Source organism: Pan paniscus, chromosome 17 (assembly GCF_029289425.2).
Source record: "Pan paniscus chromosome 17, NHGRI_mPanPan1-v2.0_pri, whole genome shotgun sequence".
Taxonomy (NCBI): Eukaryota; Metazoa; Chordata; class Mammalia; order Primates; family Hominidae; genus Pan; species Pan paniscus.
Genome location: NC_073266.2, coordinates 44,006,507 through 44,027,861, shown reverse-complemented (window position 1 = coordinate 44,027,861; position 21,355 = coordinate 44,006,507). Strand labels below are relative to the sequence as shown.

The 21,355-nt window shown below is 41.4% G+C and overlaps 1 protein-coding gene across 1 annotated transcript in view; it reads left to right on the top strand.

The window, feature by feature from the left end:
- The window catches only part of KCTD1 (potassium channel tetramerization domain containing 1), a 203,108-nt gene that overhangs the window by 59,419 nt on the left and 122,334 nt on the right, over nucleotides 1-21,355 (top strand). The gene's annotated exons all lie outside the window — the stretch shown is intronic.

The window sequence follows — 21,355 nt, the reverse complement described above, 5'->3', positions numbered from 1 at the left end:
GTGTGTGTGTGTGTGCGTGTGTGTGCGTGTGTGTGTGTGTAAAAAAAAAGAGAGAATTGAAAACATATATCCATACAAAAGCTTATACATGAATGTTCATTCCAGCATCATTTATAATAGTCTAACAGTGAAAACAATCTGAAAACAATCTCAGTGTCCATCAGCTAATGACTGGATAACAGAAGGGAGTACATCCCTACGTGGAATATTATTCAGCCATGAAAACAAATGAAGTTCTGATACATGGAACAATATGGATGAACCTTGTAAACGAGCTAACTTCAAGAAGCCAAACACAAAGGTCATATATTCTATGATTCCATCTACATGAAATGTCCAGAATAGGTACAGGATTCATAGAGACAGCAAGCTGATTGATTAGTGGTTGCTAGGAGTTGAGGGGAAGTCAAGCTGATTGATTAGTGGTTGCTAGGAGTTGAGGGGAAGTCAGAATGGGAAGTGATTGTCAATGAGTACAGTGTCTTAGAATCAGCCTTGGAACCCATCATTTCTCCAAGAAGTTCTGGTTTCTTGCACTGAGCAATAGTATCTAGAAGCCAGGGGCCAGGTGCGGTGGCTCACGCCTGTAATCCCAGCACTTTGGGAGGCCGAGGTAGGCAGATCTCTTGAGGTCAGGAGTTCAAAACCAGTGTGGCTAACACAATGATACCCTGTCTCTACTAAAAATACAAAAATTAGTTGGATGTGGCAGTGGACCCCTGTAATCCCAGCTACTTGGGAGGCTGAGGCAGGACAATTGCTTGAACCGGGGAGGTGGAGGTTGCAGTGAGCTGAGAGTGTGCCATTGCACTCCAGCCTGGGTGACAGAGCAAGACTCCAAAAAAAAAAAACCACCAAGACCCCAGTACTAGGTGTGTTCATTGCTACTGCTGTGTTTGCTCCCAGACTCTCTCAGTGGAAAGAGTTTGGAAGCATGTATGTACATACACATAGTTAGTTATTAACACCTTTTGTTTACAAAAAATACCCATTTGTTTTTATATCTGCTTATCTTGCAAAACTTCAGCTCATACCAATACCTCCAATTCCAGTCCCTAATCACAGGGTAGTTATCTTCCATCCTATATGATACAGGATATTATCTGATCAGGCCCCTGTATGTAATCAATATTACCACTGCTGCCCCTCCCTGCACAATGCCCTCCTCTCAGTCTCCACACCTCAAGTTTGTTCCTTCCTCCCATGTGCACATCATCATCACCTTGCTCAGGCCCCAGCAGCCCACACTAGGCCACTCCTTTATGGGGTGCCCTTGTGCTTTCACCTCAGGCTCTAACTTTCATCTCGGTGTTCCCTCTCTGGGGGTACCCTCCTCAACTTGCCTGGGCTCCAGTGACCTGAGCCAGTTTCCCCTCCCACATGGAGGTCCTCCTCACCCCATGGGACTCCTATTCCTACAGCAAGCAGCCCTCCTACACATATATTCTCTTTACCCACCGAGACTCCAGTGCCTTCTCTGGGTCACTGCAGCTTCCCCAGAGCAGGCCCATATGACCACTTGGCTCTGCTCTAGTGGTGTTACAACCAAATTTTTCAAGAAGGAAAGTGGATGGGAAAGAGGAAATCAAAGAGCCATATGTGATTTTAAGAACTCTTTCATCAGCAATTCCAACTAACATCTCTTAGATTAACGGAAATGGAACTCAAGGCTTGAAGAGAGAAGAATGTTTAAGACAAACATTATAGAGAGTAGTAACATTCTTAACAACAGTAGCAATGGCTACCTGTCGTTTAGTAAACTATTACTTTGTGCTCGGCACATTGATTTAATCTTCACAAAAACCTTGTAAATTGAATATTACCTCCATTTTTCAGAAGAAGAACCTGATATTTAAGGTGGTAAACCAGCTTAGTCAAGATTACCCAACTCTTGTTGGTAATGTAGAGTCCAAATGCAAATCTATCTGAATTCAAAGCATCAGTTGTTTAACCACCAAACTCCCTCATCAGAAATCCCTTGCCAGGTACACATGAGTCAGAATTAGTGTTTAATTAGAATTAAGTCCCCTCGGGCTGCCATAACAAAATACCATAGACTAGGTGACTTAAACAACAGAAATTTATTTTCTTACAGTTCTAGAGGATGGAAAGTCCAAGAGCAAGGTCCTGCAGGGTTCACTTTCTGGTGAGGGCTCTCTTTCTGTCTTGTAGGTGATCACCTTTTTTTACTATGTGTTCAAATGACCTTTCTTTGTGCACACAAAAAGAAGAAAGAGAGGGAGAGAGCTTTCTGGTATATCTTCCTATAAGGGCACTAATCCCATCTTGAAGGTCTCACCCTCATGACCTTACCTAACCCTAGTTACCTTCCAAAGACCCCATCTCCAAATATTATCACATGCGAGTTAGGGCTTCAACACATGAATCTGTGGGGGATACAAACATTCAGTCCACTACAATTAGGATTACATTACTTTATTTTTAGTTATTTTTAATTTTTCTTTTGAGACAAAGTCTCACACTGTTGCCTAGCTGCAGTGCAGTAGTGTCATCATGGTTCACTAAAGCCTTGAACTTCTGGGCTCAAGTGATCCTCCCACCTCCTCAGCTTCCTGAGTAGCTAGGACTACAGGGGCACACTACCACACCTGGCTAACTTTTTAAAATTATTTTTTGTAGAGATAGGGTCTTGCTATGTTGCCCAGGCTGGTCTTGAACTCATGGTCTCAAGCAGTCCTCCCACCTTGGACTCCCAAAGTGCTGGGATTACCGGTGTGAGCCAATGAACCCAGCCTACAATACATTTCTAATGTTAAAGCTTTGCTTTATTTAATACAAAACTTAGAAGAGGGTCTACTTAAAAGTAAATGGAGGCCCCAGAAGTCCAGCAGTGATGAGCCTCAGGTAGGTGGTGGTGGCACAATGCAGGGCACATAGGCACTTCTCTGTGATTGCTCCTCTGTGTGTGGCTTCTTATCCCAAAGTCACTTTGTGGCAGTCTAGCCCCTCCATTCTGCCAGCAAGAAGGAGGAAGGAAGGACATTGCCCACGAGTTGTGCGGGCCCCTCCCTCTAATATCCATTGACCAGAATATAGTCACGTGCCAAAGCCTAACTGCAAGGGAAACTAGAAAATGTGATCTTTATTCTAGAGGGCCAAATGTTTGCCTAAAAACTGGGATTCTATTTCTACTGAAGAATGGAGACAGGTTACTAGAGATGCACTTGTGGCTTCTGCCTTATCAGAGAAGAATGAAGGAATTCTAAGGAAACTGAGGGCTGAGGTGAAGTTGGAAATAAGAAATGTATGGTGATGCTCAGGACCTATCACAGGAATGGGGTAGAGGGTAGTGAGGAAGCCCCTTGTGCCAGGCCTGAAATCATTCATCAAGCCCTAAATTTAGACTTTCAACTTAATGTCTAAATAGAGTTATACATCGAGCATAAGGGTCTGTATGAGTCAGAGTTCTCCAGAGATACAGAATCAATTAGATGAAGAGAGGAGAGAGATAAAGAGCAGAAGAGTGGGGAGAGGGAAAGTGGAAGAGGGAGAGGGGAGGAGATGGGGGAGAGGAAAATGGAGAGAGAGATATTTATTCTAAGGGATTGGCTCACATGATTATGAGGGCTGCTAAGTCCCAAATCTGCAGGTCTGGCAGGTGGGCTGGAAGTTGTTGATGTTGCAGCCCAGAGTCCAAAAACAGCCTGGAGATAGAATTTCTGCTTCCTGGGGGCCTCAATCGTTTCTCTAAAGGCCTTCCACTGACTGGATGAGGCCCACTCACATGATGGGGGGTCATCTGCTCCACTGATTTAAATGTTAATCTCATTCCAAAATATCTTCTCAGCAGCGTCTAGACTGTTGGTTGGCCAGACATTTGGGCACCGCAGCCTAGCTGAGTTGACATAAAGTTAGCCATCACCAGGGCCTGCGGATCCAGTAACAGGCTTGAAAGGAGCAGATAGTCTCTGATTGCAACGCATTTGTGCTGCAGTTACCTGGATCCCCTCACCTGGGGTCTACTGTGATTTTTGTCTTAATTTCTCTGTCATAGGAGCAGCACAATTATATGTGCACTATATTCTTAACTTTAAAAGACTTAATTTGTTAAATATAAACTTTAGGATTTTAAGGAGACCCAACAAAAATCACTTCTCTCCTCCACCTGACTTGTAGACATCAATTAAGAAATGTCTGTACACAAATGCCAAAAGTTTACCTTTATTACTAAATAAGCTTATATTAGAGAATGCAGCATACATTTGCAGACAAGTGATCTTCCTAATACTCTACTGATTTAGGCTAACTTCCCCTCCCAGTCACTGGCAGCTCTTGACCTAAGCCTTCCCTAGCAGGAGGAAGGAGCAACCCTTCTAGACCATGGAGTAGAAGATCACAGAGCAGCTGTCCAAGCCCAGCTCCTTCAAGCTCACCAAGATGGTAAATCATGCCACTTGTTATGCTAATGTGATTTCTTCTTCCACATAAGTGAAGGCATCAAGGATGGGGTTGGGGTATTTCCTCTAAACATAAAATATTCCACCGTTTTTATAATCCTGTTTTGACTGCTTCTCCCCCCCTTCTCTTCTTTCTCCTCCTCCTCTTCCTCCTCGTCCTCCTCATCTTCCTCCTTCTCCTCCTTATCTTCCTCTTCCTCCTTGTTCTCCTCTTCCTCCTTGTCTTCCTCCTCCCTCCTTGTCCTTCTCCTCCTGCTCCTTGTCTTCCTCCTCCTCATCTTCCTCCTCCTCATCTTCTTCCTCCTCCTCATCATCATCTTCCTTCTCCTCATCTTCCTCCTCCTCTTCCTCCTCCTCTTCCTTCTCTTCCTCCTCCTCATCTTCCTCCTCCTCCTTGTCTTCCTCCTCCCTCCTTGTCCTTTTCCTCCTGCTCCTTGTCTTCCTCCTCCTCCTCGTTGTCTTCTTCCTCCTCCTTCTCCTTGTCTTCTTCCTCCTCCTTCTCCTTGTCTTCTTCCTCCTCCTTCTCCTTGTCTTCCTCCTCCTTGTCTTCCTCCTCCTCCTCATCTTCTTCCTTCTCCTTCTTATCTTCCTCCTCCTCCTCCTCTTCCTCCTCCTCCTCTTCCTCCTCCTCCTCTTCCTCCTCCTCCTCTTCCTCCTCCTCCTCTTCCTCCTCCTCCTCTTCCTCCTCCTCCTCTTCCTCCTCCTCCTCTTCTTCCTCCTCTTCCTCCTCTTCTTCCTCCTCCTCTTCCTCCTCCTCTTCCTCCTCCTCTTCCTCCTCCTCTTCCTCCTCCTCTTCCTTCTCCTCATATTGCTCCTCCTCCTCCTTGTCTTCCTCCTCCTCCTCCCTTATGAGAAGCTTCAGAAACAGAAATGTGCAGGGCCTCCCTGGCCAAGCTAAATGTTCTGGGCAGTCCAAGAGCAAGAGTGAAGCATGGAAGTGGTGCATTGTCCCAGGCTTGGTGTTAACCTGAGCCATGTGGTGGAACATCAGAGAAATGAAATGACTGACCTTGAAGCCCAGAGGGGGACGAGAGACCGGAGAGACCAGCATTCTCTGTGAGATTGAACAATAAAGTTAATAGGTGTGAGGAAGAGGGAGGGAAGGGGAGAAATTAGCTTCACTGAGCATCGACTGTGTTGCTAGGTGCTTTCAGTCATATGCAGCCCACCTTACAATCCTGCAAAATACTATGTCACAGACAAAGAATATAAGGCTCAGAAATATAATTTACCTGAGGTCACACAGCCAGCAAGTGGCAAAGCCAACATTTAAACCCAGATCTCTGCTTCTAAAACTTGCCCCCATTTCCCCATTAGATTAGCTGCTTCCAGGAACATAAGAAAGGTAGAACATGGAAGGTTACAGAGCAGAGGGGATTATAATGCTTAAGCTTTCAGAGCTGGAGCACTTCCCACTGAAGACAAAGTCAAGGATGTGGTCATGGAGGTGGGTTGCTGAACTGGATGGAAGTCAAGATCTTTGGATTAGAGAAGGGCAAGAACATATAGGGCTCATGTTGGATGGGCCATCAGCATCGACAGTGATGGTTTACTAGGCTGGGCTGAATAGAGGTGAGTATGCATGCAAGGTAGAAACCCCTGAACAGATGCTGGGGGGAGAACTAGAGATTGGAGGACATGGAATGATGGGCACAGAGCCCACAGCTTGGTGATGGTAGCCATGGAACTATTGTAAATGAACAATCCCAAGGCGACTGCAGAATTCTGAGTTTTTCCTCTTTTTCCCGATTTTCTCAGCAAAGCATATGTTGCCATTTCACTGTCATCTTCTTACACTTCACTGCAGAAGAACTACATAATTTGAAAGATTATTTAAATTATTTTTCTGGTAAAGAAAAAAACTGTTTCTAACTTTTTGTATCATAAGGGATTTTTTTTCAAGTATGGTTTTAAGAATTAGACAATTCTACTCTTAAGAGATGGGAACTAAGACCTTCATTCTCATAATTGGTAGTGACGAAGCTCTGTATGAGCCTTTATTACACATGGTAAAGACTTTCATGAATATGCCCAGGTGTCAGAAGTTGTTACTAGACTAACAAAGTAACTAGTAGTTGTAGTTACTTACACAGTAACTAGACAGTGCATGATTTATGCTCTAATGTTAAAAATAGTATTGTATCATGTGTTCAATAGATTGTGGCTAGGTCCCACATTGTATCTCTTACAGGGACTAATTTTACACAAAAACTGATTTTTAAAAAAATGCTTCCATGTCTAACAGTCCTGATGGTAAACTCCAAATCATGGCTGGTTTGTTTGACACACCAGGAGTGCTAATTTATTTATTATATACACTAAGAGGAATATAAAGTTCGGTGGTTCGAATTAGATAATTTAGTGTCCCAAGATTGTTTATTTGATTGCCTTAGGCAGGACTTAAGGGTAACTAGAGAATTTGTACAGCTTACTCTGTGTATGTACAGTATGGAGGTCTGTTGCTTCCGCCCTCTCCTTTTGCACACCTTTTGAGCAGTTTAGTACGTATTGCAATTTCTGCAGGAAGGTGGCCATGGTGAAGGCCTTGGGGAAATCCCTGCACCTTGAATAGAATTTGGGATGTGGCTCTGTAGTAAGATGGACTTGCGGTTCAATCCCAGCTCAGGGCCTTTTTAAATTATTAGTAGTAGTAGTAGTCGGGAGACCTTGAGCAACATGCTTTATCTTGTATCTTCAGTAACCCTTCCTGAAAGGATGAAATTATCCTTAAAAGATGAGTAAAGGAGATTGAAAATAATTTAGTTATTTAAAGTATTTTCAGGCCCTGCATGGTGGCACATGCCTGTAATCCCAACACTTTGGTAGGCCAAGGCAGGAGGACTGCTTGGAGCCAGGAGTTTGAGACCAGCCTGGACAACAAGGTGAGACCCTGTCTCTATGGAAAAAATAATAATAATTAGCTGGTGTAGTGGTATGTACTTGTAGTTTCAGCTGCATGGGAGGCTGAGGCAGGAGGATGGCTTGAGGCCAGGAGTTCAAGCTATAATTGCACCACTGCACTCCAGCCTGAGCAACAGAGCAAGACCCTGACTCAATTGAAAAAAAAAAATCAGTGATTTTCATATACATTATCTAATCTGAACCACTGATCTTCGTATTCTCCTTAGTGTATATAATAAGTAATAAGCATTCCTGGTGTGTCAAACAAAGCAGCCATGATTTGGGGTTCACCATCAGGACTATTAGGCATGGAAAACTTTAGAAAAAAATTATTAGTTTTTATTTAAAATTAGTCCCTGTAAGAGATACCATGTAGGACCTAGCCAGAATCTCTTGAACACAAGAAAAAATGTGATACTTCATGTGTATAATACATCCAGATTTCTGGAGTTAGAAATACCAAAAATGCATATAGGCAGTTTTCATCCATAATGGAATGTAAACAATAGCCTAAATAAGTGAATATTTGCAGTTGCATCATGTAACCTTTTAACATTGCTCTGCAAATAGCTATTCATTTTTCAGCAGGTAAAACTGTACCACACAAGCAGAAAAGAAGGCCTGGTTAAGTTTATATTTTCTAAGAGAAGCCTTGCTAAAAGAAAACAACCATACGTTTTAAGGTATCGCTTGATCAGCTGCCTTTCTAAATAGATAGGGCAATATAAGTCACAATTTGCTTAGGATGCTTTGGGCCACTGATAATAAGAGACTCAGAAATGGTCTAATACATTTCTAATAAATGAGCAAAATGCATTCACAGCCGGGCACGGTGGCTCATGCCTGTAATCCCAGCACTTTGGGTAGCCAAGGCAGGCAGATCATTTGAGATCAGGAGTTTGAGACCAGCTTGGCCAACACGGTGAAACCCCATCTCTACTAAAGTGAAAAAAAAAAAAAAATGAGCCAGGTGTGGTGCCATGTGCCTGTAACCCCAGCTACTCAGGAAGCTGAGGCAGGAGAACTGCTTGAACCCAGGAGGCAGAGGTTGCAGTGAGCTGAGATCATGCCACTGCACTCCAGCCTGGGCGACACAGTAAGACTGTCTCAAAAATAAAATAAATAAAATAAAATAAAATAACGCATTCACTTACGAAGTACGGAGATAGGGCTGTTCCAGGATTCACTAATTTGGCAACTTAACAACAGAAGCATTACCTCCTTTCAGTTCTGCCTTCTCAGATCGACTCCCCTTGTGCTCACAAGGTGGCTGCCAATAATCTGGGTATCACATGTAGTTATGACTTCATGAAGTCAGAGAAGATGCTGTTTCTTCCCATGCATCCCTTTATCAGCAGGCACATATAATAGTAGTCTCCCAGTAAACTTCCCTTTCTCTCTCACTGGCCAGAATTGCCTTGTGTGCTCATTTCTGGCAGGGGATGGAATCACCATGCTGTGCTTATACCAGTCAAGGTTGACCCACTGGGGCTAGGGAGGGGTCTAACCTTCCTTGATGCACACAGCCACCAGATATCTGAATAAAAATGGGGTTCTGTTAGCAAGAAAGAAAGGAGAGTGGCCAACGGCTAGGCCATTGATAGTAACTACCGCAGTAGCCAAGATACTTTGAAAGCATTGTTGTGATGTCTTTGATAACCCCTTTCAAGTTTATTTAAAGTCTGAAAGACTTTATATAACTGGCTTTACATTGAGAATTTCAGAAAGCCTGGCCCCACCACTGAGACCTATGCCCCTTTGCTCCAGTTACTTAATTTCTTGAATTCTGTTTCCATAAAATGTGGAAAGTCATAAAATCCCATAGAGGTTTCATGAGGATGAAACAAGACCATTCGTGGAAAGTGCTTAACTGAATGGCTTGCATATAATAAATGCTCAGTTAATGTTGTTATTCATTCTTCACTCTTTCTAAATGTCCTCCTGTGGCCAGTGGCCAACCCAAGGTCCAAGACTGAAAATCTGAGCCACAGGCCCGAGTCTTGTCTCTCTGTTGCCCTCACTCACATTCACGTTACCATCCTGTCCTCCCCCAGGTCTTATCCCACAGCCACAGGTCTAGACAGAGCCTTTAATTATGAGGTCGCCTCATGCAGGTATCTCCCTTCATATCCTCCATTCCCCCTACACATATGCCTAGGAGAGGGATCCTTAGAGAGTATTTATCCCTGCTCTGCTGATTGTTTGCAGTTAGATCAGTGGGTTTCCTCCACTCTTCCTGGGAGCCTAGGGATCTGAGTTCATGCTTCAGTAAGCCAAGCCGCATGGACCTCTTCCATATTTCATCCAAAGCAACACACTGCTCTATACTGTATATATTAGGGCTTTGCATTCGATTCTTGTGAAAAAGGAGTTCTGCTCCTTGTGGAAAGTGTGAAAAGCAATGGATTGGATGATGTCTCCAGTGGGGTATCAGGAACCTTCCAGAAGCTCTCTCTGCTTTGCAAACTGTCTCCTATCTCATGCAAACTCCAAATGGCCTGAAGTCCCTCCCAAGTTGGCGCCTCCTTCTCTGTACTGTGCTTCTTTGACAGCCCAGCCTCCAAGAAATGCTTTCTGGGCCCCTAATAACAGGTGTCACACACACCAGCTACCTTGTTTCTAATGTCAACTGCTCCCTAGGCAATTGTCACCCTTCAAAGCTGTGCCCAACTCTTCATTACTCTGCAGAATTGTCACTATTCCATACTTACTGATAAACCCCTGCATTCAAACTCTATTTTCCACAGAGTACAAATTATTTTCAGCTGATCTGTATTCCAGAAGTTCTCACTGTGTGGTCCAGGGACCCCGGGGGTTCCTTAAAAACTATCCAGGGAGTCTGTGAGTCAAAACTGTTTTCACTCCCCTCCCCTCCCCTCCCCTCCCTTTCCCTTCCCTTCCCTTCCCTTCCTTTCCCTCTTTCTTTCTTTACTTTCTACAGAGTCTTACACTGTTGCCCAGGCTGGCACCATCATAGCCTACAGTAACCTGGAGCTCATGGGTTCAAGCCGGCCTTGGCTTCCCAAAGTACTGGGATTACAGGTGCACAGCACCACACCTGGCCACAATTTCTTAAATTGAGACAAGTATGAATTTTGCCACATGGATTGATTCTTCCTTTTATGAAAGGTTTCTCTGTAGCATGCAAGGCTGTTTGGTGGCATTTTACCCACAGTAGGACTTCTTTCAAAATTGGTGTCAGTTCTCTCATACCCTGCTGCTGCTTTGTCACTAAATTTATGTCATATTCTAAAACCTTTGTTATCGTTTCAGCAATGATCACAGCATCTTCCCTAGGAGTAGATTTCATCTCAAGAAACCACTTTATTTGCTCATTTATAGGAAACAACTCCACATCTGTTAACGTTTTCTCATGAGCTTGCAGGAATTCAGTCACATCTTCAGGCTCCACTTCTAATTCTAGTTCTCTTGCTATTTCCACTACATCTGCAATTACTTCCTCCACTGTTGTCTTGATGTCTTGAGCCCCTGAAAGTCGTTTATGAGGGTCAGAATCACCTTCCTCCAAACGCCTATTAATGTTGATAATTTTTACCTCCTCTCATGAATCATAAATGTTCTTAATGGCATCTAAATGGTGAATCTTTTCCAGAATATTTTCAGTTTACTTTGCCCAGATCCATCAGAGGAATCACATAATCTATGGCTGTTATCACGTTATGAAATGGATTTCTTAAATAATAAGACTCAAAAGTCAAAATTACTACCGATTTATGGGCTACAGAATGGATGTTATGTTAGCAGACATGAAAACAACATTAATCTCTCATCTGTATATCTCCATCAGCACTCCTGGGTGACTAGGTGCATTGTCAATGAGCAGTAATATTTTGAAAGGAATCTTTTTTTCTGAGTAGTAGGTCTCAACAGGGAGCTTAAAATATTCAGTAAACCATGCTGTAAGTAGATGTGCTTTTATCCAGGCTTCGTTTTTCATTGACAGAGCACAGGCAGAGTAGATTTAGCATAATTCTTCAGAGTCCTACAATTTTCAGAGTTATAAATGAGCACTGGCTTCCACTTAAAGTCACCAGCTGCCTTAGCCCCTAACAAGAGAGTCAGCCTGTCACTTGAAGCCAGGCAGTGACTTCTCTCTAGCTATGAAAGTCCTGGATGGTATCTGCTTCTAATAGAAAGCTGTTTTATCTGCATTGAAAATCTGTTTAGTGTAACCACCTTTACTGAATAAATAGATCTTAGCTAGATCTTCTGGATAACTTGCTGCAGCTTCTCTATCAGCACTTGCTCCTTTACCTTGCACTTTTATGTTACGGAGATGGTTTCTTTCCTTAAACCTCATGAACCAACAACCTCTGCTAGCTTCAAACTTTTCTTCTACAGCTACCTCACCCCTCTCAGCCTTCATAGAATTGAAGACAGTTAGGGCCCTGCTTTGGATTAGGCTTTGGCTTAAGGGAATGTTGCGGCTGGTTTGATCTTCCATCCGGACCACTCAAACTTTCTCCATATCAGCAATGAGGCTGTTTTGCTTTCTTGTTATTTGTGTGTTCACTGGAGTAGCACTTTTAATTTCCTTCAAAATCTTTTCCTTTGCATTCACAACTTAGAAAACTTGTGCAAAAGGCTTAGCTTTCTACCTAGTTCGACCATCAACATGCCTTCCTCACTAAGCTTCATCATTTCTAGTTTTTTATTTAGACATGCGACTCTTCCTTTTACTTGAACACTTAGAGACCATTGTAGGGTTATTAGTTGGCCTAATTTCAATATTGTTGTGTTTCAGAGAATAGGAGGCCTGAGGAGAGGGAGGGAGACTGAGGAACAGCTGGTTGGTGGAGCAGTCGGAACACATGCAACGCTTATTGATTAAGTTCACTGTCTTATATGGGTGTAGTTCATGGCACCTCAAAACAATTGCAATAGTAATATCAAGTCATTGATCACAGATCACCATTACAGATATAATAATAATAAAAAGTTTGAAGAATTATGAGAATTACCAAAACACGACACAAAGATACAAAGTGAGCACATGCTGTTGGGAACATGGTGCTGATTGATTTGCTAGATATAGTGTTGCCACAGACCTTTAATTTGTAAAAAATGCAGTATCTTTGAATTGCTATAAAGTGAAATACAATAAAACAATTGAATTGTATTGAAGAGACTGCTTGTTTTGTTTTGTTTTTTAAGAGACAGCGTCTTCCTCTGTGGCCCAGGCTGGAGTGCAGAGGCCCAATCCTAGCTCACTGCAGCCTTGAACAACTGGGTTCAAGCCTGCCAGGTAGCTAGGACTATAGGAATGCACCACCATGCCCAGCGAATCTTCTTTGTTTTGTTTTGTTTTAACAGAGACAAGGTCTCACTATGTTGCCCAAGCATACCTGTACTTTTTAAGTTCGACTATAATTAATCATATTTGGGAGATTTAAAAATTACTACCAGGGAAAATCTGTCCAAAGGGTGCTTATTATTCTCATTTTGCCAATTTTGTCTTTTTTAAAATTAGATGTGTCACACAGAGTAATTCAATAAAATACGATACTTTGAATAATAATTGCAAAATATATAATTAATTCTCTGACTTGGACCATTAAACTGAATGAAATCCCATTTTTGCTTTCTTGGTATTGTAGCTGGTCTTTTCCTAGTTAGATAATTCTTTATTAGTGTGCACACCATTTACCAGACTCTGTCAAAGTTAAAACTAAAAGAAAACTAGAGATCACTGAGTTGAAACCTCTCATTAAAAAATGAACAGAGGCCCCTGCATGTTAATTAACTTGTTTAAAGTCACTCATTAAATAGTTGAACAAAAACTTCTGACTCTAGAATGTATTGCAATGCTTTAGTCAAACACTGAATTCTTTGTACAGGTAGAGAATTCCATTTGGATGGTAACTTTAGGCCTTAAGTATATTACCAATATGGTTAGATAATGATCTTACCATAATTGAAAATGTGTTTGTTAAAAGGCATTAGTTGCCAAAAGTATGCCGGTGGCCAAAATGTACAAGGAATGTACCTTCCCAACAGATAGAGGTCCTGGCTACACAGGTGGGGCAGTTAGGGGTCCAGTTAAGTTCACTTTTCTCTTTGGCTCCCAAAAGCAACCTCCAGCCTGGTATCAGGGGGCAGCATCAGACCAGGGCAAGGGTGGCCTGGAATGCTCATGAGGCGTCACCCAAAGTCAGAAGCAGGACACACCTAGAAGGAGGGCTCCTTGCAATCTAGACCTGCCTGCCACCCCCACAGTCCTTCAGCTCACTCCCACACTCCAGCAGGACTACGTGCTCCTCCTACAGGGAGCTGCCGTCTCTCTGCCTCCCAGTCTTATACATGCCGTTATCCATGCCTGCAACACCTTCCTCTCGTATCCCTTTTTCTCCTGATCTGGTTAACTCCTGCCAATTTTCAGCACTCAGTTTATACTTCACCTACTCTAGGAACCCTTTCTTGCCTCAGCCTCCATCATCACACCCTACACAGCCAGTGCGGTCAGGAGCCCCCTCCTAGGTACTCACAAAACACCCTGTGAATACCTGTCTCAGCACTTCTCATATTCCTCTTGCACTAAAATGAAAGCCCCTTAAAGGCAGGGACTGTGTCTCATTTGTCATGATACCTCCTGGACCCAGCTCAATGCCTGACACATAGTAATCTCCTCATAAATAGTTGTTGAATGAATGACTGAAAGATCTAATGAATAGGAAACCCCCTAACTTAGCACTAACAAAAATGTAATGCAAATTACATATGTAGATTTAAATTTTCTAGTGATCACATAAAAAAGGTTAAAAGAAACAGATGAAATTAATTTTATTAATACATTTTGTTTAACTCAATACATCACAAAATTATTTTCAACATGTAGTCAATATAAAACATTGTTAGTGAGATATTTTACCTTTTATTCCCCCAATCTTCAAAATCCAGTCTGTATTTTATACTTGCAGCACATCTCAATTTGTCTTGCCACATTTCATGGCCAGTGGCTACTCTATTGGATAACACAGGTGGATCCACGCCAAGAAATATCTGTTCCGGGTATTGCCAGCACACTTGATGAGCCCTCAAAGCCCTCACTCCAATCCCAATATTGCCTCAGAACCCTGGTCTTTCATATAAGAAATGACTTCAAATACACAAAACCTTCTGGGCTGGCACCAAACCCAACTGGATTCTGGAAAATACAAAGACAGGCCACTATATGGATTTATTTCTTGATCTGTGGACTGATATTAACTTGAGGATGCAAAACAACAGACCCAACTCAAAATCAAGAAATGCCTGACATTCATTTACAGGGAAGCTGGGTGGCTGTCCTGTGCTTAAGAAAACAGCTACCATTACTGAGAGTGTCATAATCTTCCTCCAGCGTCCTTAGGAGCCACTTTTGTATTTTGATAGATGGAGAAAGAAGTTGGACAACTTTTCTTAAACAGAAAGGATATTTTTAAATTTCCTAAAACACCTGTTAATATATGTAATCAAAACGATAGCTGAAATAACTCATTAGTGACCTCACTGTATTTTTGTTGTGCTAAAGATTTAGATGATAGCAGCATCAGATGAAATAAACTTTTATCCACTTTAATGGAACTTATATATGGCCAAGTGCTTTTGAATTCCTATAAGGTGAAACAGAGTACATCAGAGAGTACCATTTGCATAGAATAATGTCACACATGAAGCCAGATTACATTTGTTAGATGATTTGGTAGTTTTAGTAGCTGTCATAGTAAGTCCTATTACCCACATCTCTGAATAAAAGCTCATGCTCACTTTTACTCTTTTCTTTTCTTTTTCTTTTCTTTTTTTTTTTTTTTTGAGACAAAGTCTTGCTCTGTCACCCAGATTGGAGTGCAATTATGCGATCTCAGCTTACTGCAACCTTCGCCTCCTGGGTTCAAGTGATTCTCCTGCCTCAGCCTCCTGAGTAGCTGGGATTACAGGCGCCCGCCACCACATCCAGCTAATTTTTGTATTTTTAGTAGAGACAGGGTTTCACCATGTTGTCCAGACTGGTCTTGAACTCCTGACCTCAGGTGATCCACCTGCTTTGGCCTCCCAAAGTGCTGGAATTACAGATGTGAGCCACTGCACCTGGCCTACTTTTGCTCTCTTTTATCTCCATCATATATTTTTAAAATTACCATCTATCTACTATTAAACATTATGGAAATATATAACTTAAAAGTGAAAATTCCCTGTAATGTTTTTTGTTTATATTCTTTCAGATTTTTCTATGTATACTTATTTTTTCTCTAAATTGAATTAATAAGTTCATATTTCAATATTAATTTTATATGTAAAAGTTACACTTCTCAAAGGCAACCACTACTACCAGTTTCTTCTGTATTTTTCTAAAGATAGTCTATGCAAAGAACTCCATATAAATCCTTTTAAAAAAAAAAACCAAATGGTGTTATTCTATACATGCTCATTCTACTTTTTCATACTTAACATATGTTGGAGATCCTTCCACATCTATACATGAAAAGCTGCCTCTTTCTTTTCTAGAGGTGCATGGTATCTTGCAGGCTGCACATTAATTTATTTCACCTATTGATGGACATTTAAATTATTTTCCATATTTTGGGATTGTAAGCAATGTCTCAATAAATAACCAGGCAATTGTGTCATTTCGAACGTGAATATTTCTATAGGATAACTTTCTGAAATTAGAATCATTAGATCAAAGGGTATATGCACTTTAAATTGTGGTTACATATTGTCAAACTGTACTCCCTACAAAGTTCTGCTAATTTACAATTCCACTAGTACAATGTGTTCTCGTTAGCTGAGAGGTGGAAAAACAATAACTCATTTAGTTTAATTTGCTTTTCTCTTATGAGTGAACTTGGTCATGTTTAAATAGGCTTAAGGAGCCATTTGCAGTTACTTTCTATAAATTGCCTGTTATTATTTGCTGACTTTTTTTTTTTTTTTTTTTTTTAGGCGGGGTGTCACTCTGTCACCTAGGTTGGAGTGCAGTGGCACGGTCTTGGCTCACCTGTAACCTCCACCTCCCAGGCTCAAGTGATCCTCCCACCTCAGCCTCAGAGAAGCTGAGACCACAGGCACGCACCAATATGCCCCGCTAATTTTTTTTTTTTTTTTTTGGTAGAGACAGGGTTTCACCATGTTACCCAGGCTGGTCTCGAACTCTTGAGCTCACGCGACCTACCCACCTCAGCGTTCCAAAGTGCTGGGATTACAGGCATGAGGCAGCATGCCCAGCCCTATTTGCATACTTTCCTATTGGGTTGTTGATCTTACTGATTTGTAGGAGTTCATTAAGTAATAGGCCCTTGGTGATTTCTTGAAGTTTATCATGGCTAAGTTTACTTATGATGGTTTTGGCCATGTAAAAAATATATATTTTTATCTTTTAAATTTTTATGAAACCAAATTTCATATATATTTTATATAGCCCCCTAGGTGTTGTGTTATATTCATTCATTCATTCAACAAATATGTATGTATTTATTTATCTAGAGATGAGGTCTTGCTGGCCTTGAACTCCTGCACCCAAGAAATCCTCCTGCCTCAGCTTCCCCAGTAGCTGGGACTACAGGTATGTACCACTGTGCCCAGCTCAACAAATATTTATTGACAGTATACCAGGGGACACAAGGTTCTAGGTACTGGGGATATAACAGTGAACAAAGGCCAGGCATGGTGGCTCATGCCTGTAATCCTAGCACTTTGGGAGGCTGAGGCGGGAGGATCTCTTGAGTCCAGAAGTTTGAGATCAGCCTGGGCAACATAGTGCCATCTCATCTATCTAAAAGATTTAAAAATTAGCCAGGCATGATGGTGTGTGCCTATAGTCCCAGCTTCCTAGTAATACTATGGAGGCTGAGGTGGGAGGACTGCTTGAGCCTGGAAGTTTGAGGCTATAGTGAGCCATGATCATACCACTGCACTATAGCCTTGGAAACAGAATGAGACCCCATCTCTAAAAACAAAAACATGTACAAAACAGACACAGGGCTGCACTTATGGAGCTGATATCCTAGTGGAATATTTAGAGAAGTCAGATGTATTATACTCAAATTGTTTTTGTTTGTTTTACTTAACATATCATAGACATCACCCATATGGAAATCTAATTCTTTTTCATATTTGTATAGTATTCTTTTTCCAACACATACCAAAATGTTATACCCAGTTCCTTGCTGAATACAAGCCATACTATTAGCCAGGGTCAACAGACTTTGTCTTATGGGACCAAATCATAAATAGTTTAGGCTGTGTGGGCCATACAATCTCATCACCACTATTAACTCTGCTATTTCAGCACAAACGCAGCCAAGACAACATGTTCAAAATGAGCATGGCTGTGTTCCAGTAAAACTTTATGTATGAACACTAAAATTTGAATTTTATAAAATTTTCTCATCACAAAGTTTACTATTGATTTATCTGTTTATGCATTTTTGGCCACCCATTAAAACATGTAAAATGTAATACATCCTTAGCCCATGGGCCCTATAAAAATAGATAGGGGGCTGGATTAGCTGCAGGCCATGGTACGCTGACCCCAGCTCTAAGCCATTTTGCCACACTCCCTCCCCAGTGTCCTCTGGTATGTGAGTTTCTGTGGCTTCTTTGAGAATCATATTTAGAAACAATGGGAACTTCATTGCCAAGGCTGACAGAGGTGATAACAATAGTAATAATAAATCACATCCTTGGGCTCCACACCAACGCAGGCTGAGAGTGTGCTCTCAGCTGCTGCTTGCCTAGCTATGTTGGTGAACAGAGTGTGCCCTGTCCTTATCAGAATTTAGATCTGACTGAATGATAAAGGTGCTAGGTTCACCAGGGAACCACACTGAGCTCCTATATCACCCTGGGTATCCTAAGTTCCCTTACTAGATGCAAACCGCGCCCACTGCACAGCACCTTCCGCCTATTACTCAGTATCCCCTGACCCTACTGTCCTTGTTGTCACTGCACTCAGGACACCTGACATCATATTATGCATTCGCGTGATTCTTGTTTGTCTCCCCGGCCAGAAGCAAGCAGGAACTTTGCCTTATTCACTGCCTAGACCAAGAGCCTGGAATGGGGCTTGGCACAGGGTGGGTGCTCAATAGATGTTTGTTGACTCAATGAATCACCTCTCTAAGTCACCCACTTGGCTTTGGGCAGGTGGAGCCTGAACTCTCAGAAACATGGAAAGCCTTACTAAAAATGGAACTTACCTGCTTCTGAGAGAATCCACAAGGGCTATGTTACCATTGGCCAACTTCTCCACACTGCTAAGTAGATAGAGATGAGGCAAAAATGGGGGTAGCTCAAAGTTTCATCATCCTATACTTCCTTTGTGACTCAAAGGATAAACGGGGCTCCTTCCAATGTGTGGGAGACCTAAGCACCAAGAGAGGGTGCCCAGCTGAAGAAATGGCTTCAGTTTTCCCCTTCCAGCTGGAGTCAAAAACAAGCTTTTTAAGTGCCACTTACTGTTCCCAGGCTGTGGCTTGGCCATTTATAGACTATTTCGTCATTATTAAATATTTCTGCATGCTAACATGAAATAAAAATATGAAAATTTGATGATGGGAAATAACTTTTGTGTTTTGCATGTAATTTATGGAAAATCTGACTTGTTCCCCAAACTATTTCTATGTTACACTTATATTTTAAGAGAACACAGCTAAATTATAAGAAGCAAATTAAGCCTCCTCTTAGGGGAAACAGTACAGAAAACCCTAACTTTATCTAAATCAGGTGGAACTCACCAGATGACAATTATTGAAAAAATTTACAATTTTTGTTTTCTCTGTGGTCATCTGCAAAATTGTTATGTAATTTAATTAGTTCCTAAGGTCATGCATAAAATAAAGCAATTAACCAATCACCAAATATGTTTTGATTGCCAAGTGTGTCCAACACTAATTGGACACTAACTGGACATTCAAAACTTTGGATGCTTTGTGTGTGTGTGTGTGTGTGTGTGTGAGAAAAAGCTCACACTATACGTATAAAATTAACTTATTTTCTACTGGAGGTATTAAAAAGATCCAATAAATATGTTTAGAGCACTGACTGTGTGCCCAGCTAGGTGCTGGAGGTATAGTGGAGTGAGACAAATAAGGAGTTTGCAGTCTGTACATTTCCTACTTGTTAAGTCTTCATCTTGTATATGCATCCAGTATTTGGCGGACTGAAAAAAAAAACAAAACAGGTAAAAACACATCCTGTAGGAACTATATGGGATACATAAAATAAGCCTGGCTTTGTTGAGAAGCCTTCCTATTTCCTATGCAATTGGCATGTGGTAATTATGTTGGCTTTCTAATTCCTAATGAGCACTTCTTAAGTAATTGGTACCCTGTTCATGCTCCCCAGTACTAAGAATTACACTGGATAACCTCCATGGAAGTGTGGATGTGTAATTTGATCAACTGGAAGGGGTAAGGCATCCACTGTAATTGAAATCAGTTTCCCTGGTGCATTTAATATTGGCATACAGGAGGGGAAGAGAAGTCATATGTAATTATGATTAAAAGGGAGTTTCTCAGGCATGTCAAGGGCTCCTTCATACAGTCACCTAGGGAAGAAATGTGTAAAACCATACTATTCCCATGGGTTAGAGCCCAGAGTCTGCAATGGAGAATCCACAGGTATGGCCAAGGTTGGTTCAGTTGAGTTCAGCAAAACTAATGGAACACCAACTACATGGCACGTACTTTGCTAGGTACAATTTTATTAAAAAAATGAGTAAGATGCAACCTTGGAAGTTCTTTATAATTCTTCAGGCAGCTTACTCTCCACTTGGGAATATAAATAGGAGCAAATACTAACAATAGTTTATGATACAAGCAATTTCAAATCCTTGATAGAGTTTTAATTTTAGTGTAAATATGTTTTCATTAAAGGCGGTTCAGTTCTTTTATAAACAATATACTACCAACATTTGTAAAAGTGATTTATAGAAGAGCAAAAATATTTATAGAAGGACATGGATATTACTGCTTACTAAGATAAAAGGTGGAATTAGCCGGATGTGGTGGTGCATGTCTGTGGTCCCAGCTACTCAAGAGGCTGAGGCAGGAGATCGCTTGAATCCAGGAAGCTGAGATTGCAGTGAGCCGAGATCGGAGCACTGCACTCCATCCTGGGCAACAGAGCAAGACTCTGTCAAAAAAAAAAAAAAAGAAAAGAAAAGAAAAAAGAAAAGAAAAGCAAGGTGGAGATGGGGCAAATAGAAAAATACTACAGTGAGTTACAGTGATGGCCCAGAAATAATCATCTTCATTGACTTCTTCCGAAATCCCTAAATTCTTTCCAACACAATTCAGATCACAGACACCATTGTATTTATGGGTGGTCAGAATTAAGAAATGCTCAGCCACGCATGCTGGTTCAAGCTTGTAATTCCAGCACTTTGGGAGGCTCAGGCAGGAGGATCACTTGAGGTCTGGTATTCAAGACCAGTTTGGATGACATGGCAAAATCTCATCTCTACAAAAAAAAAAAAAAAAAACTAAAAACTAATTAGCCAGGCATGGTGTTGGACTCCCGTAGTCCTACCCATTCAGCAGGCTGAGGAGGGAGGATCCTTGAACTCAGGAGTTCAAGGTTACAGTGAGCTACGATTGAGCCACTGCATTTCAGCCTGGATGACAGAGCAAAAACTTGTCTAAAAAGTCTAAAAAAAAAAAAAAAAAATTAAGAAATGCTCATGAATTTATCCGAAAGAAATAATCACATTGAAAAGAAAAGGAGAGCCCTGTTCAAGATGTCACAATAAGCGCCTGTATTTAGCTCTACTACCTCCCTAAGCCCCATCAAGATGATAACAAAGATACCCTGAAAAGAATTGATTGATAACAACATTAACAAGGGAGGTGTCATTAGCAGATAAGAAATTTCAAAAAATTTCTAGAAGCCAAAAGCAGAGACATTGGACAGAATAAATGGAAACTACTAAAGCCCAGATGTAAATATGATAAACCTTGACAGTGATGGATGATGATGCTGAGAGAAGTCTGAAGAAATGGAAGGAGAGTGTATGTGTTCTAACATCCACAAAGCAC